The sequence below is a fragment of the Zalophus californianus genome, chromosome 3 (assembly GCF_009762305.2).
Source record: "Zalophus californianus isolate mZalCal1 chromosome 3, mZalCal1.pri.v2, whole genome shotgun sequence".
In the NCBI taxonomy this organism is placed as follows: Eukaryota; Metazoa; Chordata; class Mammalia; order Carnivora; family Otariidae; genus Zalophus; species Zalophus californianus.
Window position 1 is genome coordinate 143,544,158 of NC_045597.1, and position 27,016 is coordinate 143,571,173.

Genomic DNA, 27,016 nt, shown 5'->3' on the forward strand with positions numbered 1-27,016 from the left:
AAGTCTTTGTAAGCTGGAAGAAATATTTTTTAAAAAGCAGAACTCCGTGGTAAAAATTACACAGTCAGAATGCTTCACTCTGCCATGTGTGGATGTAGTGGAAACACTTAGCCGCCTGATGTTACACTACCGTTGACTTCTCAGTTTTACTATTTGGTCGCTGACCTGAACTTAGCACGTCCTGTGTTAGATTGCTCAAGCTGTCTGCTCCACAGAAAGCCACCTCCCTAACCACTACTTACTGCTTTCTCTTTTCGAGTTAGCCTACACCCAAAGCCACTGTCAGATGCCACAGGGATGAGACTTCACAAGGTAAGTTAAGACAAAACAAAACAGGAACAGATGCTTTTCAGAACAGTCTGGTGAAAGCCTTGGTGCAAGAATGATAAGAAGTACCTCTTTGCAGGGTTCCCTAGTTGGGGTGTGGAAGGGATGTAGAGCCTTGGGTTTTGGGGAATCAGAGATGGTGTGAGTGAAATGAGACAGAGCCTGGGGTCCCAAGTGCCCTGTCTGAGAAGGAAGCAGGTTATGTTGTCTAGACAAGAGGAAATGCTTTATTTTTTGTTGGAAGATGATTGGAATTTCAAAAGTCAAATGATGACTAGAAAATGTAACTGAAGTTTTATTTCTTCTTTCTGTTTCATTCTGAAAGTCTATCTTTAAGCCCAAAGTGCAAATTTAAACTTATAAAGTGATCCACAAAGATACAGGCCTCAATACCAATGGATGATTTATTGGTTGCTCAGCAGGCATCCTCTTTTTCTTCCCCCACCAGGAGTTGTAAACTTGGGGTGGATTCAGTACCATGTCTAAGATTTTTCTTACTCTCCTTTTGGTGAACACAGAGTGCAGGGCTATTTTAAATGGGGGTTTTATAGTCATCTAAAGATGCTATAGGTATCAGTGTTTGAAATAGTTTTCTTTTTTCTATATCATCAGAATTAGATTATTAAGGGATCCTTAAACCTTCCTTTTCAAGAAAAAGGAACATAGACTTGACAGGTATTTGCTGTTCGTGTTCTTCAAGACCCTGCCTCTCATTGAGCTGCAGGGCTGTTGGGCTTTGTCCAGGCTGCTTCCACATTTCCCCTTTCCTTCCTCATAGAATGTAAGGTAGATCAATTGAGAAAGAAAACCAGAGGTTCTGAGAAAAGATTGGACAATGAAAATTACAGCAAGGGCCTTTCAGTGTTGATTTTTATACATTTTACACATTTTCATTCCTTTAAACTATTTTATTATCATTATAGCTGAAAGTCAGCATTTTGGCATATTCAAAAGACAATTTCCTACCAACCTAGATAATTATATTTTGTGTTGATACATGTTGGGCCTCTTAGCAACCTCTCCTGGCCAATAGCTTTGTGTTATATCTGTGCCAATTTAAAGTCTCCAGTTCTGGCTCTGCCGTCTCTCTGCCAGTGGACCTGAGATTACACCAGAATTTCACTTTTTTTTTTTCCTCAACCTGAGATGATACTGTTTTTCACAGCAGAACTGTCCTATTTCTCACCGGTGGATCTAATATCCAGACCTCTCTTTGGGTTTGACAGACATATAAGCTAAGGAGACTAGTCTGCATGTGTATAGCTTTTCTATACAAATATTTTATTCTCCTAATACCTTTTCAGGTTATCCGCAAATTTTATAGGATAGCAAACTCAAAAGCCTGGCAAACAGCTGTGTGGACTCTAGAGCCAGACTGCCTACATTTAAATTCCTAAACTGGGCGCCTGGGTGGCTCAGTCGTTAACGTCTGCCTTCGGCTCGGGTCATGATCCCAGGGTCCTGGGATGGAGCCCCGCATCGGGCTCCCTGCTCAGCGGGAAGCCTGCTTCTCCCTCTCCCACTCCCCCTGCTTGTGTTCCCTCTCTCGCTGTCTCTCTCTCTCTGTCAAATAAATAAAATCTTCAAAAAACAAATTGTAAAATAAATAAATAAATAAATTCCTAAACCTCTACTACCTAGTTATGTGACCTCAGGCAAGTTACTAAACTGCCATCTGCCTTAGTTTCCTCATCTGTCAGCTAATGGTTTCTACCACACTGGGTTGTTAAGTGAGATAATTTACATCAAGTGTTAACAACAGTGCATGTCACATAGTAACTACTCTTTACCTTTTTATCAAACAAATAAGCAAAGGCTCAACTTCCCTAATAGGCAGGGAAATGAAAATTAAAGTAACAAGAAGATACCACTTTACACACATCAAATTATTAAACGTTAGAAAAGTGCACTTCATATCAGGGAACCGTATACTCATAGATGGCTTGTAGAAATGTCAATTGTGACAAGCTGTTTGGAAACCAATCTAGCAAGATCTGTGACATTTATTGTGGCATTTTCTAAAGTGCCCACTGCAGCCTACCACATCCTACAGCGTCTGGGCCCTGGGCACGATATCTTGCTGACGCCTTTGCCTGACTCCATCCTCCTCGTGTTCATTGCGCATCAGTCACAACGATGTTGCCCATTGTCCTCAGTCACTCTGCGCGTGCCCTCCCTTCAGACACTTGGTCCTGCTCCGTCGACTTGATCGCTATTGTCTTACCACACCTCGTTGTTTACTCTCTCAAGCCTTTCACGTTTGTGATCAGTTATCTCCTCAGAGCGGTTTTCCCTGACCACTGCGTTTAAAGTAACAATTTCCTCTAACCTTCTCTTTCCTTACTTAGCTTTATAAAAGTATCGCATTATGTTACATAATAAATCGTTGTCCGTCCCTTCTTCTAGAATGGATGTTCTGTGAGGGCGGGGACTTTGTTCACTGCTGTTCCTAGAGTTCAGTAGGTACTAGAGAGCATGTAATAAAGACATGTTGCCTGAATGAATTTTTTTTTTTTTTGTAGTAGCAAATGAACAGATGAAAGGAATATGCCCACTGGTAAGAAAATGGTCTGATGAACTGTGACATATCAATAACATGAAGTATTATCCAACTCCTGAGAAGAATGAATTAGAGTTATATCATTGAGGGGTTTCTAAAATGTATTAAGGAAGAAATACAGGTATAGAAATGTGTATATAATATGACCCCAAGCAGTGATCACACCTTCCATCTATCTATGATTTCATGAGAATGGGTACAGAAATACAGTCGCCAGGCTGTAAATGTTGATTATCTAGGGAAGGGTGTGCAGGATGATTGTTGAGCAGGATGTAGAAAGGAAGCCAGAAGGCTGATAGTTGGCTGAAAGGCAAATAAAACGATCGCCAGTGTGGGACCCAGCTTCACACCGGCTTCAGTCATATCCTTCTCCACCCCACTCCTACCTTGACTTAGTGTCAGGCTCTGACTCCTGGTGGCTGATTCACCCCTGTTAGATACTCAACTTTGAGAGTCAGTTTTGATGTTCTGGTTGAGGTTGCAAGAAGTGTACTCAAGTCTTGCCTTTGCCTACCACTTGAAATCTTGCCTTCCTTGAAAAAGATACCTTCTACTGTGTACTTTACTTTTGTTTTTCATGCAAGGAGTCCTTGATGCTTTGTGGCTGTTGCCTACCACCTTTCGGGGGTTCTGAAGAAACACTATGAAATTGATTCCTGAGTGCTTGGGCCTTTTATGTTCACTAGGGCCCATAAGGCTCCTGAGCCAGGGAAGGGTACCTGGGAGGATGACAACATTGATTAATGGTAATGTGCTTTCCCTACCTTTGCATACATAAAGAGAACTCTGTGGAGCTCTCAGAAATTTTGGGAAAAAAATATCAGGTAGAAATGGTAAACATTTTGAAAATAAAGCAGCCCTGTCTTAGAAATACAAGAAAGCAGAAGCAAAATATGGTTTAAATCATTAACAGTACAATTAATGACCAGAAAAAAAAAACATTTTCATTTAAGAATATATTCCCTTTATCATGGGGTTCAGACATGTGAGCTTTATATTCATTAGTCTGATTGTATTTTCTACCAGCTCTAAGGATGGCACTGTGTCCCGTTTTCACTGACACTGGATGGCAGTTTTCATTCACCCATTTGTCTTGACTTTAAATATAGTAATTTAGGGATACTAATTCTAAACTTAGGCTTCCTGAAGGCAAGATAACATTTCATAGTGACTGATTTGAGAAGACACAAATGGTTTTGCTATAACATAAGTGTGCTACAACTTCTATCTTTACAGAGTTTCTAGCTTATTACTGTCTTAAAAGATGAACATCAATGGTATAAACTTGAGAAAGACATCAAAAATTATCCTGGTACAAAAAGAAACTGGGCCAGCACATGCCACAAGCCGTTTTGGACATTTTAAGTTAGTTCAAAATTTTTTCTGAGGAGAAAAAGATGTTTAAATCCTGAAGTTGGGAAAAAATTCCTAAGAATATTTTTCTGAGTTGTAGGTTTTCTTGAGTAATTTCTTTCATCAACATATTTATAAAGCCCAACTCTTTCCTTTTCTCAAAAAAAAAAAGTACATAATATGAAAAGGAGACATAGGGGGTGATAGACTAACACCATGTAAGAATTCTGAATTTCAAACATACATGTTTAATAATCATCAACCAATAACAAATTTCAGATATTAGTAATTGTTTTCTTTGACTGCAAATGCTGGGCTTTGATAGTCACTTAGGACAGAGTCTTTTGATTGAACTGGCGAAGCTCAAAAGAAATACGTCAATAAATAAAAAAATGGAAATACCCTATTCACTTTTTTTTTTTAAAGAAACGGAGGAAATCAGCAGTATATAAAGACTACTGCTCTTTCTGTGGTCTCCTGATCGACCTTTCACCTTCTGTTGCTTTAAGTTAACTCCTCTGAAAAGCTGTTTTTATGGGGAAGTTGGGGGAGGAAAAAGAGTTGGAGGGGCTTTGTGGTGTCCTTTTCAAAATTCATGAGCTAGACTTGAATAAGAAAGCCATGCTGAAAGCCCATGCTATTAGAATTATGGGGGAAGTTTACACGTGTTGATTAGCTGAGAAGCTCACTTTCAGTATTAACATGCGACAGTCATTCCAGTTGTATTCTGATAAAAGTCAGTATAGATATTAGACATCAGCTCAATGACTCTTGACAAGACATGTTTCTATAGAGAGAAACTTCCAGCACCCTAGGGTTTTGCTTAATTGTAAAGTCTAACATCTTTACCCTTTTTAAGATCTTGGAACCTAAAACAATTAAATAATGTACTTCAATCTTATTAGTAGAGAAAATAATAGAGAAAACTTGTAGTAGAAAATGTATTGACTAACTACAATGGCCTTTCATCCTGAACACCTAGAGTCACCCTGGAGAATCTTCACAGTAATTGAAATAAAAGCCTTAGTGGGCTCTTCCCTGGATTATAAATGTGTCTTGCCGAGCAATATGAGCAGAAGCATATTAATGGACAGCTGTTTAAAATAATGTTCTTTATAAATGTCATTGACCTATCTACTCCATATTTCTAGTCTCTTCTAAGATTTACAATTTTCTGTTCTCATGTTAAAACTACATGAATATAATTCATTTCCAGTAAAGCATCACCGAAGGATAATAAACAGAATGTCTTTCTTTTAATTGTACCAACATACTGATGTTATCTGCTACTCTATAAACAAGAGGAAGTACTGAGAAATAGGTTGAAAAGCTCACTAAATGTTTTAATGTGATTAAGATATGAAAATCATGAAACTAAAAAAATAAAAATAAGCATGTTACTGGGAACATAATGAGAAATATGCAAGTATTTTTACCTGTGAATATGGAGATCTTGAAAATAAGCATTTAAAAAATTCGTAACTAAAATTTACTGTGTGGAGTAAAACTTTTAATATTTTATTTTACGACCCACACATTATTTTATTACAAAAATATTTGAATAGATGTTTAATTTCTGTAACATCTCTTAATTCCATTCTCTTTTATAGTCTCTCTTCCTGTGTGTGCGTGCGCGCGCACACACACACACACACACACACACACACACTTTTCTTTTTACCAAAAGCAAACATGGACTATTTTGATGAAAATTGAAAGACTGAGGTCAATATATAACTCCAGATAATGGCAGCTATAAACACTAGAATTTTATTTAGAAAATGCAAAGAAGTATTCCTAGGAAATGAAAAAGTAATTACTTTATATAGGCTAATTTTACATGATTATGGAACACATGAATACAAATTATATACACTATTACTCATAAACTGTGATTTTGATGAAGAATTTCTTCAGTGAATAATTTTATATAGAAATGAAGAGCAATTTGCTTTTGTGACAATGAGACATATTCTTCCATTAGTGGCATCTACATGGATAAAGACTTTCCAAATCCTCTGGGTTCCCTAACCAACAAAATGGATCTCACTGTAGATATATCTGGGCCTTATCCAGGGCAGATGTTGCAACAAGAGTCAGCACATTAAGTTGGCTTTATCTAGGACAGTGAAGAGTCCCTAATGTGAGGCATAGAGCTTCTCTGGGCCGCAGCATAATGGTATATCCTCTGGTGCAAATTATACCTTCATTTACTTTTGCTTACTTTCGACTAGACAGGCTATAAGATTCATGTAGAATGAGCCCTGGCTCTCGGCCAAGTGGCAAGTTCAAATCCTTTCTTGTATTTTACCTTCTAGAGCTTTCCCCCACAATTTTTATGTGCTGCTTAGTAACCAACAACCACAAGTGTATATTTGCTTTTCTGAAAAGTTTATATTTGCTTTTCGCATGCTTCTTTTTGCTTTCATACACACACACACACACACACACACACACACACACACACACACACACACACACAAAAGGCAAAAATAGCATCAGCCTTTGTTTTGCAGCGCCAGAGCCACTATAGATAGAGGCAGTGTGCACCCCCAGCAGCGAAAGCGACCCCGCCAGGCCCCTTCAGGAACCACACCCAGCATCTCAGCGTCAAGCCGTCAGCCAACTCTGTCGGAGAGTATCTGGCTTTGTCTAGATTTGTTTTGTGCTTCCATTAGCAAGATGTGGCCTAAAAGAGGTTATTTTTGGGGTCTGGGAATGTTCAAAATCTTTTCCATATAAATTAATGGTAATTGCATCTTTGTCTTTCTCCATCTGGCTAACAAAAGTTTTCACTTTGCTTTCGGAGCATGGGGGAACCTGTATTTGGTAAAGTTTTATCCTTTGCTAACAGATTTGCTTATTGTTGAATGGACATGACTTCTAAGCCGTTAAAAATAACATATTGTCTTGATCTGCGTCTTCCAGATCCAGTATGAATTAGCCAAGCAACTGAGGTAGGCAGGGGTGGTTCTGGCTCCAAGAGGGAGAATAGTCTTTCTTTCATGGAAATACACATAACTGATGAAGCTGGAGGGAAAAACATGGATGGGGATAAGATTGTCCAGGAAGAGGGAAGAGAAAGAAAAGAGTAGAAAATAGAAGCATGCCGATTCGGAATTTAAGCTGAGAGGGAAAAACTCGGAAACTGAAAAGGAATAGCCAGCGCGGTAAGAGAGGTGGGATCCCAGAAGTACGAAAAGGGAGCTGTGAGAAGACTGGAGCCATCTGTGGTGTCAAGTGTTGGAGCAAGCTTAGGAATGGGAGAAGAGGGAGAGCAGAAGCATGCTCCCGGAAGCTGGCGCCTGAGACTTCACGGGGGCTTCGAGAGAGCAGTTTCAGAAGAGCGACAGGCTGAGAGGACTGGGAAGTGAAGCCAGGGGGCATAGGCAACACATGCAGAAATATCTGGTAATGGGCAGGAAGAAGCAGCGTGAATAGGCTGAGCTAGAGAGAAGACTGAGGGAAGAGACGCATTGGATTTTTTTTTGTTCCTGGAAATAAAACTCCAATTCTGATATAAATATGAAGATTTCATCTAAAAAGTTCCTGTAGTATCTAGAAGGTCTCAGGACTATCACTTTAATATAACAAACAAATGAACAAAACGGACAAAGTTAATTTAAGTCACTTGATAAATTATATTATGCTTAAACACAAAATTTATTTTTGAACTGCAGTGAGGTTAATTTAGGATACACTGACACTTATCTCATGAATGTCAATCAAATTGACAATGTTCACACTTATGTTTCTGTGAATACTTTGTATCAGTACTCTGTTGATGATACATGACAAGTATAATGCTCTTAGTTTAACATTAAGTTAGAATGCATTTTATCTTCCGAATATGCTGGCATGTTTCAGGGGTGTCTGAGTGGCTCAGTTGGTTAGCCACTGACTCTTTTCAGAGTTTCAGCTCAGGTCATGATCTCAGGGTTGTGAGATCAAGCCCCGAGTAGAACTCTGCACTCAGTATGGAGTCTGATTAAGATTCTTTCTCCTTCTCCCTCTGCCACTACCCCCTGTGTGCATGCACGCTCTCTCTTTCAAAGCAAAGAAATAAATCTTTTAAAAAAGAGAATATGCTGGCATGTTTCATAGAAATATAAGAAATATAGAGAGCATCTCTATATGCTATAGAGAAAATATTTTCTCTATAATGGAGAGTTTTGAATGGAACTTCTGAAAATAACATTGGGGAGAAAACAAAAGACTACTTCTGTAAATTAAGATCAATAATAGTCATGTTAAATACTAGGGACTAATGAAAAGGAATGCATATGAAAAGACACAATAACTGTTAAGTTATAAACTATCTTAAATAAATCTGTATTTCTCCTGTTTCAGTCTGTAATGAATACAATGATGATGAGATGCTTCAAACTTGATATTGGTTGGATTTAAGCAACTTAAGAAAACAAAGAGTTTGTCATGAACCTCTTTCTCTTAAACATCTGAAGTTTGGTTTTTCTTAAGGCAGTATCCAAGGTCCCCATCTCTCTTCTGAGTACTCTTTCCCTATGTGGCTTCATTCATTCCCAAGGTTCGGTGTATTGTCTACAAACTGATGACTACCATGTCTATATCTGCAGCAAACACTGCTTCTCCAAACTCACAGTCTACTTCCTTTTCCTCCTCGTCTTCCTGCATCTCCTCCTTTATCTTCTCGCAGCTTAATCAAGAAATAATTGGCATGCAGTAAATGGCCCATATTTAAAATGTAAAATTTGCTAAGTCTTTACATACGTATTTGCCCATGAAACCATCACCACAGATAAAATAGTGACTATATTGATCACCCCAAAAGCTTCCTCATACCTTTTCCCCCACCCCCTCACTAGTCCCCAGGTGACCAAAAACCTGTTTTGTCACTGTGTATTGGTTTACATATTATAGAATTTTATATAAATGGAATGATTTGGTATAATGAATGGAATGTTCCTTTAGCATTTAAAAGGTTTCAGGGCTATAGCTTTAAAATGACAAAACACAAACAAAGTTAATTTGAACAGCCATTTGAAATAAATTTTTCAATCTTTTTTTTTTCATCTGGCCTTTTTTCACTCATCCTGATTACTCTGTGATTCATCCACGTTGCTGCATTTATCCACAGTTCATTCTTTTTTTATTGCTGAGCGGTAGTATTCCATTGTGCTGGTATTCCATTGTATGAATATCCATTCACCTGCTGATGGGTATTTGAGTTGTTTCCAATTTTTAGCTATTACAAATAAAACTGCTATAAATATTTGCATAAGCCTTTGTATGGACATATGTTTTAATTTATCTTGGGTAAATACTGAGGAATGGAATGGCTGGATCACATGGTAGGTATATGTTAAAATTTTGGGGAAGCTTCCAAACTGATTTCCTTCTTTTTTTTTTTTTAAGATTTTATTTATTTATTTGACAGAGACACAGCTAGAGAGGGAACACAAGCAAGGGGAGTGGCAGAAGGAGGGGGAGAAGCAGGCTTCCCGCAGAGCAGGGAGCCCGACGCGGGGCTCCATCCCAGGACTCCGGGATCATGACTTGAGCCGAAGGCAGATGCTTAACCATCTGAGCCACCCAGGTGCCCCCCAAACTGATTTCTAATGTGGTTGCACCATTGTTATTCCAACCGCCAGGGTATGAGAGCTCTAGTTATTCCTCATACTTGTCAACACTTGGTATGGTCAGTTTTTAATTTTAAACAGTGTTTACTGTTAATCTCACTGTACTTTTAATTTGCATATTCCTAATAACATATGATGTTGAGTGTCTTTTCTGTGTTTATTTCCTAAATGTATATCACTTTTGGTAAAGTATCTCTTTAAACCTCTTGCTTATATTTTAATTGGGTTGTATCTTATTGAGATACAAATCCATTACCAGGTATATGATTTGAAAATACTTTTTCTCAGTCTGTGGCTTGTCTTTTTATTCTCTCAACGGCATCTTTCAAAGAAGAGATGTCTTTAATTTTGATAAAGCACAATTGACTGATCTTCTCTTTTCTGTATCACATTTTTGGTGTCATTTTAAAAAAAATATTTGCCTAGGGCGCCTGGGTGGCTCAGTTGGTTAAGCGACTGCCTTCGGCTCAGGTCATGATCCTGGAGTCCCAGGATCGAGTCCCGCATTGGGCTCCCTGCTCGGCAGGGAGTCTGCTTCTCCCTCTGACCCTATCCCCTCTGATGTGCTCTCTCTCTCTCATTCTCTCTCTCAAATAAAAAAAAAAAAAATTTGCCTAAACCAGAGTCACAACAATTTTCTCCTATATTTGCTTCCAGAAGTATTATAATGCTATGTTCTACATTTAGGCGTAGGGTCCATTTTGATTTTTTTTTTTTCTTTTGGCATAAGGTATGGATCGAAGTTCATTTTTCTGCATATGGATATCTAGTTTCTACATATGGATGGAACCACTTTTTGAAAGACCATCCTTTCTCAATTGAGATGCCTTTTCATCTTTGTCAAAAAAACCCCAGCTGTCTATCTACGTGTAGGTCTATTTCTGGACTCTATTCTGTTTCATTGATCTATTTATTTTCACGCCAGTACCACACTAATTTCATCAATGTAGCATATATCCATATTGAAATCAGATAGTGTTACTCTTACAACATTTTCCCCCCAAGGTTGTTTTGACTTCTCTAGATCTTTTCATTTCCGTATGAATTTTAGAATGACCTCAGTGAAGCTCTGTTTATTTTGCAATTCTCTTTTTTTCTCATTCTTTCATTTTGATAATTCCTACTGGTTGCCATATTGTTCAGTCCACTACACCTTTTCTTCTGCAAAGACTAACCTCCTGTTCATACAATTCAGTATATTTTTCATCACAGACATTGTAGTTTTCATCTCCAGAGGTTTTTGTCTCTCCTTGAGTTTTTGAAAATATGGAAAACAATTCTATAATAATTATTTTAATATTTTTAAATTAATTTAATTTTAAAATGATTTAAATTATTTAATATATAATTATATATTATATATAATTATTTTAATATATTTAATATATAATTATATATAATTATTTTAATATTCTTGACTGCTAATTCTGTGTCACTTCTAGGTCAGTTTCATTGATGGGTTTTGATTCATTTTTTTTCCTTATAGTGGGTCAGATTTTCCTAATGCTTTGCATGCCTGGTAATTTTTGAATTGATGCCAGGCATTGTAAATTTTTTTTTTTTTTAGGCATTGTAAATTTTACCTTGTTTATGTTAGATATTTTTTTATACCTATAAATAATTTTGAGCTTTGTTTTGGGATGCATTTATTTGGAAACCTTTTGATTCTTTTAAATCTAAAGATTTACTAGGTGGGATCGGAGCAGTGTTTAGGGCAATGATCATTACTATAGCAAGATACTTCTGAGTACTTCCCTAATGCTCCCTAAATCATTAAATGTTCCAGTCTGGCTCTTGTGTACAGGACTATTCCCAGCCCATGTAAACTCTAAGTTAAATTCTCTCTCATCCTTTTCGGGTAGTTCTTTCTCAGTGCTCAGGTAGTTTCTTCAAATGGATATGATGGTCAGTGCTCTACTGAATAAAGGAATTCTCTGTAGATTTCCAGAGTTCTCTCTCAATGAAGCTCTCTTTTCTCCAGTTTTTTTGTCCTGTGAACTCTAGCCTTCTTGATTTTCCTGGACTCTCAGCTCCATTTGCTCCACTCAGGGCATCTACCAGATTTCCCTTCCCTGTGCCACCTTGTGGGAACTCTCTCAAGGATTTAAATGAGATCATCTTAAGACTTACCTCATTTATTTCCTGTGTCTTAGGGATCACTCTCCTGTTGCCTGATATCAAGGGTCTTGAAAACAATTCTTTTATTTATTTGTTAGGTTATTTTGTTGTTCTGACTCTTTTGGTTGGGTGTGGAAGCCTTCTCTAGCTAGCTTTTTGATCTCCCTCCTTGGATGATTCACACAGTTGTCTTAAACTTAATATATCCAAAGGAGAACTCTACCTTCTACAAAAACTCTTCTTTTCCCATCTCAGTATGTGATACCACCAACCGCAAGTTGCTTAAACTTAAAACCTAGAAGTCATTCTTGATTTCTCCTTCTGACCAATACCCAATCTTTCAGCAAGTCATAGATTACACTTCCATAGTATACCTTCAGTCCATTAATTTCTCATCAGCTCTACTCTGTCATTCCAGTTGAGGGTACAGTCCTCTTTCACTGAGATTCTTGTAATAGTCTCCTAACTGATCTCCATATTTCCTCCTTTGCTTCCTCCTTTACCCCACCATAATCGTTCATTATATAGCATTGTTAACTTTAAAAACTATAAATGAAGTCAAATCACACTTTTAAAAATTTTTTAAATCCCCATTGTACATAAAATAAAAATCCAAGCTCTTTATAATGTCCTACAAGATACAAAAGATTTGACCAGCTTTACCTTGAACTATTCACATCCTTCTTAACTATGCTCTAGTCACACTAGCCTCTCTACTTTAAGAAAACTCCAAACTCTTTCCTACCTTAGAGCCTTGCCACCATGTGGAATGTTTTCCCCTTAGTTTTGTGGTAATGACTGATGCTCTCTCATTTTTCATGTCTTGACCTAACTAATAATAACTCTACAGACAAGCTTCCACTAACTTTTCCATTTAAGTACTTTGTTTTCTACCATCATACCCTGCCTGTTATCTTCATGGAACTTGATCACCTTGCAATTATATTCTGTAATTATTTAGCCATTTATTTAGATATTTCATGTCTGTTTCTACTAGATTGTAAACTTTGGGAGGTCTGAGCCATACCTCTTGGCTCACTGCTGTCTACCCGCTATTTAACATTGCTGTCACAGAGCAGGTATTAAATATTTTGCTGATCAAATGAAGAAAATGATGGAGTTGAAATCACATTTGCTGTGGTTTCCTGATGCTAGAAAAACTATCATTGCTACTTTTTATAAATTACTGAAATCCCACATTTAGAGAATAATCTCTTAAAGAGTACTTCAAAAAAAATTAGACTTTTTAGATTTTCATTTATGAGATCATTTCCTGAGGATTAAAATCAGAGGGTAGAGTAAATACGTGAATACTGTAAATATGTGAATATGAATAGGATATTCAGGGGAGAAAGAATGGGAGAGTGGAAGAAAGGGGCAAAAAAGATTTTGGGACATATAATACAAACACAAATTATGTCATATTTACTCACCCAGGTGAATCGTAATCATTATGTTATTTTTTAAAAGATTTTGTTTTAGGGGGAGAGAGAGAGAGAAAGAGAGCAAGCATGAGTGGGGGGAAGGGCAGAGGTATCAAGTGAGAGAGAGAGAATCTCAAGCAGACTCTGCTGAGGATGGAGCCCATCCCAGGGCTTGATCTCATGACCCTGAGATCATGACCTGAACTGAAATCAAGCATTGGATGCTTAACCGACTGAGCTAGCCAGGTGCCCCATTATATTATTTCTATATTTATATCTACTATATGTTCCAGTGGCTGTAGTATATTTAATATTTATATAATAGCTACTATATCTCATTTAATTTTCATAAGCCAGTGAAAAAGTTATCTTTATTATTCCCATATTATAGATGGGAAATGAAGTTCGGAAAGATTATATTATTCCCTCAAAGTCACAAAACTAGTACTTGCCTTCATAGTATGAGCTTTTTATTGCTCAGTCCTACTGCCCGACAACCTGGAGTTCTTGAAGTCTTTTCCAAATATCTACAAAGAATATTCTGGAAAATACAGGGACTATGAAGGACAAGAGACACATCTGAGAGATCAGGTTGTATTCTGTGTATGTTCAAAAGCACTGCTCTCATTCTCCCAACAGAGCTCTCATATTAGAAATGCTATTCTTATGTATAAAAATTGTCAAGATTCTGTTATTTGCCAAATCTTAAGTAGCTAACATTAGCTAATTACTAGTCCCATGCTCCTGTGATATTTAGAATTACTAAAAGCACAGTTATTAAGCTAACATCAGCCTTTGTGCTGATTACTGTTAACTTTTAATATCTGACATTCTGTGTAGACCCTAATTTGTCAAAGTTTATGATCTAAGTTCTTGGCCCTTTCTTCCTTTTAGTACGTACCAGATTGCACTGACTAGATTAGAAGTAACTAGGGTTTAATTTTTATTCGCTCTGAGATAACTTGATGCCCAAGAAGCCTTCAAACAGCTACCAGTGGGGTGGGCTGATCTTACCTCCAAGTTGAGGGTGGTGTCTATGCTATATAAGGGTGTAGTTTCTATTTGCTCTCTTTCCTACCTTACCGCATTGTCCATCATGTTCTAGCTACTGGATGACTTACTTGAGTTTCTTGTTTTCCCATGAAGTTTCATCCATTCATAAATATTTATGAAGTGAGTACCATGTGCCAGGCATTTAGTGCTAGATATGTGGGTAGTAAACTAAAAGATAAAAATATGTGTTTGTGGTTTATATTCTAGCAGGGAGATAAACATGAATCAAAACAAATAAGGAAATGATGTAGCATGTTAGAGAGTGTTAGAGTTAGAAAATACAGCAGGAAGGGGGAATTCGAGAGCCTGGAGTGGTTTGAGATGGGAAGAATTGCAGTTCTAAATAGGTTAATCAGGGAAGGCCTCACAGAAAAGATGACAAGAGGTAAGGGAAGACTCCATGTAGGCAAGAGCCTTCCTGTCAGGGGAAACAGCATGTGCTCTGAGGTGGGTGCCTGCCAGGAATATGCCAGATGCAGCAAGGAGATCAGAGGGGCTAGAGTAGAGTGAGCAAGCAGAAGGAACTGTAAGGTGAAGTAAACAAAAAACAAACAAAAAAAACCACAGAATAATAGATGGTTTAGGCTTTATACAGCAGTGTAAGTACTTTTGCTTTTACTCTTGAAATAAGAGACAATTGGAAGGTTTTCATGAGAGCAGTGATATAAAATGATGAATTTTAAAGGATCATTTTGGCCTCTGTGTTGAAAATAGACTCTAGGGGCCAAGGTTGGAGCAGTGATACCACTTAAGAGGCTATTTTAGTGTTCTGGGCAAGACGAAGGTGGCTTGAGCCTGAAGGCAGCAGAGAAGGTCGTCAAACGCAGTGAGCTTCTGGGTATATTTTGAAGGTGGGGCTGACAAGATTTGCACTAGATTTGATATGGGTCTGAAAGAAAGGGCAAGGCAAGAATGACTCCAAGATTTTTTGTTCTGATCAGCCAGCAAGGTGGATTTGCCATTAACAGAGATAGGAAGACAGAAGAGCAACTCTTGGAGGGGAGGCTCAGGAGTATGGACATGTTAAAGTGGAGATAACTCGCCTGGATGTTTAACAGACATTAAGTGAGCAGTTTTTCAGTCAGAATTTGGAACCAAGGGAGGGGTCCAGCCTGAATAGATTGTATCGAGAGCTGTGAGACTGAATGAGATCACTTAAAAAAAAATATACAGATAGAGAAGGTGCCTTAAGTCCTGAGCTCTGGGGTATTCCAAGTTTGCAAGGTCATCTAAATAGATGAAAGGGAAGATGATTAGTGTTGACATGAAAGCAAGGTGAAGAAAAGAGGAAGGAGTGATCACCATTGTAAAATTTTGCTGATAGAAGACGTGAGAAGAAACTGAACACTAACCGGTGCCTATGGCAATATGGGGGTCCTTGGTGTTCTTAGAAACAGTGGTTTGGGTAAAATGGTCGAGGCAAATGCTTGAGTGAAGTCAGTTTAAGAGAAGATGACAAGAATGTGAATATGGGCCCTTTGATTTTAAACATTAGTGTCATTTAGAAGGTTCTTACTCCTGACAACAATAAAATCCATGCATGCTCTTTTCTGGAGTATTTTGGTTTACCCACCACTTTATAAAGCACAGTTTGAGCTCTCTTTCTGTCTGATCATTATGCATGACCTCCAGCGCTGATTAGCAGTTTTGTCCTTAAGGAAATTCCTATTTTCCCCCAAATTCAGATTATGCAATTTTAAAAAAAAGATTTTATTAATTTTAGAGAGAGAGAGAGCATGAGCGGGGGTGGGGGGGATGGAGAGAAAGAATCTCAAGCAGACTCCCTGTTGAGCACTGAACCCAGCCACAGGGCGCCATCCCAGGACCCTGAGATCATGACCTGAGCCGAAATCAAGAGTTGGATGCTTAACCAACTGTGCCACCCAGGTGCCCCTAGCTTATGTGATTTTGGTGTGAATATCACAGAAGGGATGCTATGTTTTTGTACCCTATTACATGATACTGCATAGCCCACTGCTTCATATTATTTATCTCAGTATTGGTGATATAACTATCTGTTAGTTAAGGTTGTGTTTGTTAGGTTTCTGTGGTGTGAAGTTACTCATTTCCTTTCATAATTTAATCACTATCTGTATGGAGATAATTTGAAACTCATTCTTTATTGAACTCTCTCCCTAGTCTTAGTATTCATTCATGTTTGTTTTTTAAAATTTTATTTGTTTATTTGACAGAGAGAGAGAGCACAAGCAGGGGGAGAGGCAGAGGGAGAAGCAGGTTCCCTGCTGAGCAGGGAGCCCAATGCTGGGCTCAATCCAGGACCCTGGGATCATGACCTGAGCTGAAGGCAGACACTTAACCGACTGAGCCACCCAGGCGCCCCTTGTTGATGTTTCTTTACTGAATTATTACAGTGATTGTTGACAAATGGTGCTTTTCTAATTCCATCATTTATTCTGCCTTTATTAGTTGTAGTCTACCATAAGAAAAATGTTTCTATTTTCCCCATTTAATCATTTATATATTTTTATTAGCTTGAATTCATGGATTCCTATTTTATTCAATGATTTATTATTTACTAATACCATTACTTATTTTGATAACTATTTTGTCCCAGATTTGGCCAGGGGGAGTCTAATCTGGTTTCTGTGTATTTTTAGCATATTCATTTCATTCACTGAGGACTTTCTTACTTTCTGGCACAAGGAGCACATCTTGTACTTTCTCTGCCCTGGCCCCGGAATTGGCTTTTTCTCCAAGCATCTCCGCTTCCTTTCTTAAAGGATGGTATTTAGAAACCAACATCTGGGTATTAGATGTGTTTATTGTTGCTGGAGTGTCAATGCTCCCAGGTTCTCCTAGTTGACAGTGTTAGGGAATATATGCATAGAAAAAAATACATATATCCTTTGTATTTTCATATCTGTCAATGACTACTGAAAACCATGAATTTGCCCTGATACTCCAATTCTATTCCAATACCATGAAGTTCATTTCAGTGTTCCCTCTTTCCATATGGAAATTGTATGTATAGTGAGAAACCTGGCTCGCTATACTAATATGATCTCCCCTGTAAAATCTCCTACCTCCCTATCTCACTACTGCTGCCCCCTGAACAGTAACTTCCTTAACTTCTGCTCAGGCTCCAGCTGTGCTCCAGGCTGGTAACCACCATCTCTCCTTCTTCCTAGTCAACCTCCTAATCCCTGTTGGGCTCTAACATCACAACATTATGCATCGGGCTGGGCCACTACAGTCATATCACTTCCCTGTCAACTCCTACCTCACTAGGAAGGAAGGATGGAGGCAAGGAGAGAAAGATAAAATGTATCCATATATAGAATATATTCCATGACCTTTTAATGAACCATTAACATTCATAATTCTGAGTGTTCTTGAATCTACAAGGACGGCAAATTTAGGAAACTGATGCAATTTTAACTCATGTCAATCATATGATTACGTTTTCCGTAGTAAATTCAGTAAATGTAATCTCATATAGATACATTTATTCCTTTCCAGCTTCAAAGTCTTTTTTCAACTAACTTCATGAAATACTTGTATTTTCATCTTTGTGAGAAAATATTTTGTTCTTTTATCCCAGTCTAGAGTTTCACTCATTTTTCTGATACTTTTGAGTGGTGGTGCTGTTGGAAAGCCATAGCAGTTTCTATATGAAGTATATTATCTGAGAAGACAGTAACATATATCCCTCAATTTTAGTAATTGTGGAAAAAAATGCCACTGTTCCCTCTGGCCACAGTCCAGTCAAAGAAGATTAATGTCTCTGTCCCTTGATAGATCAAAAGCAAGACTTGGGGATCAGTGGCATTTTGGGTATGAACACTTATTTATTATTCTTTGTAATTCCCTCTTTACTGTTATTTCCAAGCATAGGTAATCTATTTGCTTTTTAACAAAATTAACATATGTTAATTCCACACATAATACAACAATGAATCCTATAACTTAGCAGAGAATTTTTTTAAAGACAGGGATATAATTTTAAACATTTTAACTAAATTTATAAATTTGTTTTATTAATGTCATATACAGTCAATATACCACAATATATGGGTTTTTTTTTTTTTTTTAAGATTTGTCAGAGAGAGGGAGAGAGAGAGAGAGCACAAGCAGGGAGAGTGGCAGGCAGAGGGAGAAGCAGGCTTCTCGCTGAGCAGGGAGCCCGACGCGAAACTCGATCCCAGGACTTTGGGATCATGACCTGACCCAAAGGCGGAGGCTTAAACTGACTGAGTCACCAGGCACCCCTACATTATAGGTTTTACATGCAAACATTTATTAACATCATCTGTGCTATAGAAAAATCAACACAAAAAGGTGAGGAAATAGTTTAAATCATGAATTTAAAAGGAAGAGAGTTCAAGAGAGCTTAGCTTCTATTTGGAAATTAGGTGATGGTGGGAGTCCAGTGAGAATGTCAGTTCACTTGAACAGTATAGAGAAAAGCCACTCTAGGAGATAGGTCAAGGTGGAAGAAATAAAGATTGAAGTTGGTCCAGATACTCCTCAAATTTCAGGTGACAGTTCCGACACCACTTCTTACAGGAAGCCTCACCTGAGCCCCCTGCTGGCCATTGCTTCCTTAGCAGCCTGCTCTCTTTTTGCCATTTCACTCAGTAGATCTTTATTTTGTTTTTCCTGTAAGTATAGGGCAAGGACCATGTCTTGACTCATAAAGCACATCAAACAGTGCCTGGCCTATAACAGGTTCTCAGTAAATTAATCTTAGCCTGAAAGCAATAGAATAAGAGTTTGAGAGAGCAACGTGGTCCTATATTCAACTACAATGAAATAACCCAGAGAAACACTTTGTTAATTTCCTACATTAAGATCTTTTAGATACAGTGAAAGGAGAATGAATTGAAATAAAAGTTTCCAAATCAAGCAATGAAATTAAGCAAAACTTGAGACCTTGTCAGTGGTATTATAATAGTGTTGTATGGTGACAGATGGTAGCTACACTTGTGATGAGCATGGTATAACATATAGACCTGTGGAATCACTATGTTGTACACCTGAAACTAATGTAACGTGTGTCAACTGTACTTAAAAAAGAACAACTGAGACACTAATGCTCAATGTTCAGGTTATAGTAAATGTTAAAATGAAGCAGTATACAGAAATGAATGAGAGCACTGTGGAATCAGATCAGGTCAGTTTGAATTCACACTACTTATTAGATCTGTGATCTTGTGTTAAACTTGTATAAACCTCAGTTTCCTCATCTTTAAAATGAAGATCATAATGATCGAATGACAAGATTGTCATTAGGTGTAGATACGTACACAACTTGTATATATAGTAAATTGTCAACAAACTCAAACTGTTCTTACGCCTACCTCCATTTTCTAATCTCTGTTCCTTATTTGGTTTAAGATGATTGAATTTGTACAAGAAAATAAATCTTCCAAAAGGTACTGATAACTACTATACAGAAGCTTTCATATTTTGGACTTCAGAGTAAAAGAGGTGTGAGGTCCCGGAGGAAAAGAACACTGTCTCATCCTCCAGTTTATCTCGTATCTGGTATACACTATGTACTACATATGGAATTTTGTCACCAAATAGACAATAAATATGAAAATATTCACATTTCTTTAACTTCTGGTCTCTTTTTCTGCAAGTGTGCTTTCATATGTAGAAAAATTAAACCCGAATGCAAGAGTGCAATTCCTGATGGAAAACTGAGATTAGTATGAAATTAAAAGTTTGAAGGACTTAAAACTGAAGTACTGAAATAAACTGGGTATGTGGTGGTTGGTAGGTCTGCACTTTCGACATCGTTTGCCAACTCCAGTTTTGATCTGTTAGATAATCATAGTGCAATTACCCTATCTACCATCTAACCTCACTGTCTCGCTGAGTATTAGAGATAGCTCAAGTGTCATTTTTAAAAATTGAAAAACAAATTGATTTTGTATTTCTGCACTGCTACCACCAAGAAGCAGTCCCTCATGCCTTTCATTAGTAGAACTGTGTATATAATTTATACGTAAAGCTATCATAGAGTTATCATCCTAGACAGTATGCCTGGGGATAATGTGGGAATTATGCTCTTTTGTGTAACTGGGAAGGTCTCCAAGATGAGTGCCATTTCTTGTAACAGCAAAATTCTTTTCTCACATGAGCTACATGACAGAGGAGTGTTACACAGCTCACCCATGGATGCTGGCAGCCAAGTGACACCCAAACAGAGTTCTGATTCTGCATTATGTAACTGGAAATCCCTGCAGTGCAATAACTTTTCAATGTGCACAATGATCTAAATTAATGTCTCACTTCTACTCAGGGAGAACTAGGCTGCCAATGATTTCATTTTTTTTCCCCCTCAGTTGAGAGATACAATTTACCTTAGAGAAAATTGTACTGGATGTTCCCATGTGTCTGTTTTGCAGAATGAAGATATGTTCTGGGCTGTCCTTTTTGTTTTTCTGCTTAATCCTTTGATATGTGTGAGCTTTTCAGTGCTATTTGTGTGCTGGGGTGGGTGTACTTCTGCATTCATTAAGTTGGTGTGAGGTACTACGAAGGTGCCATGGCTATTGCGTCTGTTACTTTTACGTCTTAGGTATGGTTGCTTAGTGGCCAAAGTATGGGAGAAACTTTTCCTAAGGCAGCGAGCAGAGAGTCTTCCGGCAGATTCCAAAGATGATGCCATTGGTTATTTTAGAATTATTACTACTGGGTCTGTTTCCTAAGAGGGCCCCTAAAGGGCCTTTCCCTTTCCTGGATGTGTTTGTGTTTCTTTCAGCTTCAATTCAAAGGTATTACTGCTCTTTGATCTCATTTTTCATAAGTGATTGTTTACCCATGGCATTTTCACACTAAGAAGAGTATTTCAATGGAAATTACTTCCTTTGGTTCATCTTCAGTACATGTTTTACAGTTTCACCAAAGGGAGATGATACTGATTATTTAGAAATGGGCATTTTGATGGTTCCTTCATTGAATTCAAATGTGTGTAAAAACCCTTTTACCCACCATTAGCCTCTACTTGGATTCTCTGGAAGATTTCAAAAGAAAAATGTCTTTACATGAAAAACGTGACTGTGCAATCGGAGAAGAACGTATGTTTTCTGGAAAACCAAGCTCTTCCTTTATCACTCGTAAACACATCGAGCTCAGCTGCCCTAATCTAAGCTTTCACATTCTCTTTCTTGAACCCCAGCAACAGTCATGTAACTGGTTTCTCCACAGCTGTTCTGACCCCCTCTAAACTGTTGACACACAGAATTCAGAGTGGAGCCTGTCAACCGCTTCCTCTCCTCAAAACCAACCACATACCCAGGCTTAAAATTCCTCAGTGGTTTTCCTTTGTTTCTTATCCTGGCTTTCATGGTGCCGCTCAGTCCCCAGCCTCATGCCATCTGCTCCACGCTTCTCCTTCTCTGAGGGCTAGTCTTTCCCTGCCTCCCTTCAGGCCCACAAGGAGCCAAGTTCCCTCCTACCCATACCCAGATCCTTAAATTTGCAGCGCAGTAGCTTACACTTCTGATCCTGTTAACTCTACTCTTCCTTCTGATATTAACTCAAATTTCATTTCCTAGGGGAAGCTTTCCCCATTGATGTAATTTGTTCCTTTCCCTTTAATGTCATATGCCCACAAGCACTAGATTTTTCTCCTCTATAGGACGTTTTACAGTTATATGTTTATATTCATTATGTGGAGTGATTTGGACTAATATCCATCTTTCTTAAGACAGGAAGACAGGGATTATTTTTGATTGACTTTGTATCCCACCACCAAATACAGTGCCTGGCATGTGAAAGGGGGCTCCAGAAATACTTTTTTTTTTTTTTTTTTAATGAATGAAGAAACAAAGCCACATGGCAAGAATTTGGAATAAGCCTTTACTAAGTCTGTTGTGATGGTTTAAGGCTAGAAAATATGGCTATTACGCTATTAAAGTGTGTTAGAGCTTTTCTTGGTGAGTTGATTTTGGTTATCAAGTTTACCAGCTGCATTGGAAAACAGGATCACTTAGATTTCATCTGCAAAGACTTTACAGGGCAAGTGCCCCAACTCATGAAAGAAGATGAATCTGCGGTGCGTTCTTACCTCCTTGGTGTTTACAAATTGAGTTTGAAAAGTGGTCAGCGTGTCTGAAATGCCTATGGGAGGAAATATATAATCATATTGTAACAAAAAACGTTTATTGAGTTATTACTAGGTGTCAGACAGTGTGCTAAACTGTAAACCTTTGATAACTCATTTATATTCATAAGTCTTCCAAGACTTTGGTAGTACTACTGTTATCTGCTTTTCACAAGTGAAGAAACTGAAACATATTGAGTAACATACCCACAGTCACAGAACTAGGTGGATTTGAGAGGTGTGTAGGATTCAAAGACCCAACTCCTATACTGCCTAATTAAAAATAACATATCTGTGTGTTTTGTTGAGCAAGTAGAAGAGGAACATTTTGTGTTTTGCCTAAGAAGTAGGAGTAGGAGATGAAAACTAAAGAAAAATCTTTAAGAATAAGTGCAGTGCCTGGGATGAAAGTTCAACTTTAAGAATAAGTAAGTGACTCAGTCAGATAAGCATTCAACTCTTGGTTTCGGCTCAGGTCGTGATCTTGGGGTCATGAGGTCCAGCCCCGAGTTGGGCTTTGTGCTTGGTGAGGAGTCTGCTTAAGATTCTCTCTCTCCCTCTGCCCTTCCCCACTGCCCTCTCTTTCTCAAATAAATAAATGAATCTTTAAAAAAAAAAGTGAGTGCAGATGTTTTTTGCTCCTCTCCCAATATAAATATCATCTGTGTTTGTTATATTTTAAAAAACATAATGAAATAAAAATTAAAATGATAACCTATTTTATTCTGTCTACTCACTTTTAACATTTTTGGTATTGTTTGAATCTATACACTACAATCTTAATATTGTCCTTGGCATTAAAATTCAGGTATTATTAACAATAATAATATGATACCTTACATTTATGTGCCATTTTGCAGTTTATTAGGTATTTTCATTTACATGCTGAATTTAATTCTCCCAAATACTGCCTAAAATAGGAGTCATCTCCATTTTAAAGACATGAAGGTGAGGATCCTGCTCTCAGGCATAGAGCAGATGGCTAGATCAGGGCTGGACTCCCCATCTTCTGACCCCAAGATCAGTGCATAGGCCTCATTATCACAGGGCCTCTCGGTTACCCCCAAATCAGAGGATAATCTGCTTCTGTGACACATATTTCCATCAACGGGACCTGCGTGCTATTCAGCATACACTGAAATACTTTGCTGCATTGTGTTCTGTTTTGTTTCATCTCTCGGTAAAATTTAGGTAAAGATCATTAGACACGGTTTCTTTTAAGAAAAAGAGAAAAACTGAAATGTTTTATTTTTTTTATCAAAAAAGTTTAACCTGTCAAGTTAGACACACACATGCATTTACTTTATATATACTTTATACATAAGTGTTAGTCATTACTTTATAAGACTGCAAGGGAAGTATGATTAGCAACATTTTCCTTACACCTCATTAGTATCATGATTTCTAGTAAAAAAAATGGTCTCAGACTGAACTTGACACTATTTTCTTACTGTTAGCTGCTGGGAATCACAATAAATACAAAATGTTTAAAATATGGTAAAACAATTAAAATAGCATTTTTATGATAGGTCCTATTATCCTGGCACAAATGATGAAATTTTCAATGCAATAATTATTGTGTCCCATTTTTTGAAAGTCTGTTTTTGCAAAGCTTCCTTTTTAATCTTGCTCTGTTTACACCAAACAATTCAAAATTTCTTCAGTGTAACATTAGCACAGGAAATTAGTGACAACAGGGTAGCCTGCCTGACCTTAAGACCTCCAAAGATTTTACTTTGAAGGCCTTAGAGGGTGCAGTGAAATTTTACCAGCATATACCGCAGTGCAGGCCAGATAAACTCAGAAGAGACTTCTTCAAGGTTGTATTTTTTTTCTTATTTGAATAGCCCAAACTATAATATGATTTAGATTTCCCATCAAGTTTTGATTCTTTTCTATAGTGTATTATATGGATATGTTACCATATTGCCTCCCATGGTGGCTGGGAAGATGGGAATTTTACGAGTAGGCAGAAATAGAATAAAGAAACAATTCAATATTCTTTCATTCAAGCATCGCTAGATGTAAATTGACAAGGTCAGCCAGGAGTTGTATTGGTAGTTACAGTTGGTTATCTAAAATCAAAATGACAGGACACAGTGTTCTTAAGTTCTGAGCTGAAGGCTCAAATGTTGCAATCAATGTGTGTTTCATTTTGCAAAATAGTGCAGTTCCTTTTTAACAGTTTTGACCTTTATAAAGAAATTTCAGGAGAGACCAAGAAAAAAAGCAAATAAAATAAAATAAAAGCATGTTGTTGGACTCCTTCCTTAGCTGAAGAGTAAAACTTTATTATATATCTTACTTTCCACAACTGTGGAAAGCCTTTGCTGTGTGGGGAAGCAGAAAACCCAGAGTCTAAGAAGACACGAGGTGTGTCAGAGCAGTGAACACAAGCTCAGAAAACCTGGCATGGAGTCCTAGGCCTGCCACATACCAGCCTTGAAACCGGCCCTTCCCCCGCTGTACAGTTCATGGTCCCCAGCCTACCGAATTCCCAGAGTTATGATAGGGCCACGAGGTTCTGTAACGGAGAGTTCTGTGAAGCCTTATGCCAGTGTCAGGTGGTATCTCCATCATTTTTATTCTTTACACAAATTAACAATTCTTTTTTCTCGTTTCCTAACATTAGAGTTGATGATTTCTCAGTTGCAAAGTGAATGTCTCAGGAAGTGCAGATCTGGAAAAACCAGATAACTGCACATACGTTTGGTCAGATCAGCAATGTGTTAAGAGTATATGTACTTCATTGCCGTCTTTGTTTTTACTACCAGCCCTTTGTAGTGCTTTAGGTAGCAGAGTTTTTGAGAATGGATATCCCTATTACCCTGCTGAGGGTCAAGGTTAAGCTTTATCTAGGATGGTGGCGATTAGTTATTGACCGTGGCTGGTTTCCTCATCCTGTCTCTCAGAAACTGTCAGCAGTATTTATGATTTTGCTGATCCTCAAGCATGGACACCCAAATGCCTTGTGGTGGTCTGATTCTGCCATGTTGCTATCATTATTAACATAAAATGTGGGGGCGCCTGGGTGGCTCCGTCTGTTAAGTGTCTGCCTTCGGCTCAGGTCATGATCCCAGGGTCCTGGGATCGAGCCCCGTGTCGGGCTCCCTGCTCAGTGGGGAGGCTGCTTCTCCCTCTCCCTCTGCTGCTCCCCCTGCTTGTGTTCTCTCATGCTCCCTCTCTCAAATAAATAAATAAAATCAAACAGAATGTGGTGTGTTTTCTAACTTCTTTTGAGTTAGGAAACATAGAAGCCAGTGTCATTGAGGGCTGGTAGTGGTGGTGAAATAAGCCAGTAACAAGAGGCATCTAGATATTTTGCTACCTTTTTGCTGTTAAAGCTCAGTTGGCATCATAGCTGAGAATACCCTTGGTCTACATTTCTTACCTAATTCACACAGGGATCAAGAAGACTCCTTTCATTCTTTTTGTTTTTTAAAGACTGATATTTTTTTTAGTACTCAGTACATTCAAATGATTAAAAAATCAGAAGGTATACAAAAACACATGAAAAGTCATTCTTGGCTTCTCACAGCTACAGCTCTGAGAGAGAAGAAAGCCAAAGCCAGGATGTTAGCTGTATCGGTAAATGGGAAGGGTTGAAGGCGTTCCTATGTTGTCCGTCGTTCCTATGTTCCCACCTACATCCTTAATTCACACACATCTTTTCCTGCCGTGGACACGAACAAGGTAACCCTGCCACGGGTTTTTTGTGCATATTTACAGTGATAATAATAATATATATTGTTGTTCTTAAGCACAAAAGTATCTTAACATAATACACATGGTTTGGCACCCTTATTTTTACTTAATAACTTAGGCTTACTTTTTTGGCAATACTCCTGTGATTCTGTGTACGAAACTATTCCTTTGAAGGGTTAGGTTTCAGGATATACTTCTGTAATTTTTTGTAGTCCTCCTCAATGAACTCGGGAAAAGTGAGGTAACTGGTTCTTCCAGAAATTGAGCAAAAAAGTGAAAACAGGCATTCTGTTTTAAGGTTGGGTCCTCCTAGTAGGTGGTGTTTGAGTCTCTTGGGTACCCATTAAATATCTTTCCTATTTTCTAAAGAAAACAATAATGGATGAATTTGTATCTCCTCTAATTCATCACAATGTAGGTGTAATGATCTGACATTCAAAAAAAAAAAATCAGAAAGATCTAGTCAAATGTGCCTTTAAGATAGATGTAAGAAAAGTCCTGGGCAAAATTGATATTCCTCACAGAGCTTGAATACCTAGCAATTGCCTGCCTTTCTCTGTTCTCTGTAAGTATGTGTTCCATGAAGAGAAATCCTAAGGTTTTTCTGTGTTGGTCCTAATGTATCCAGCACATTAGCACATGTTTTCAGCAAAGTTTGGAATAGCTTCCTTTCACGAAGGACAGAAAGTGAAAGTTTGAACACAATTTATAAAATTCAGAATTTATAATCCTAACATTAAAAGCATATTATAAGTTAATATTTTTACAATATTTAATCTGC

The 27,016-nt window shown here is 37.9% G+C and overlaps 1 long non-coding RNA gene across 1 annotated transcript in view; it reads left to right on the forward strand.

Moving 5' to 3' along the window:
- The first annotated feature begins 206 nt into the window (after positions 1-206).
- The window catches only part of LOC113919818, a 281,270-nt gene continuing 254,460 nt past the window's right edge, over positions 207-27,016 (forward strand). Inside the window, exon 1 of the long non-coding RNA XR_003519127.1 lies at positions 207-312. This is a non-coding gene — a long non-coding RNA (uncharacterized LOC113919818). The remainder of the gene's footprint in view (positions 313-27,016) is intronic.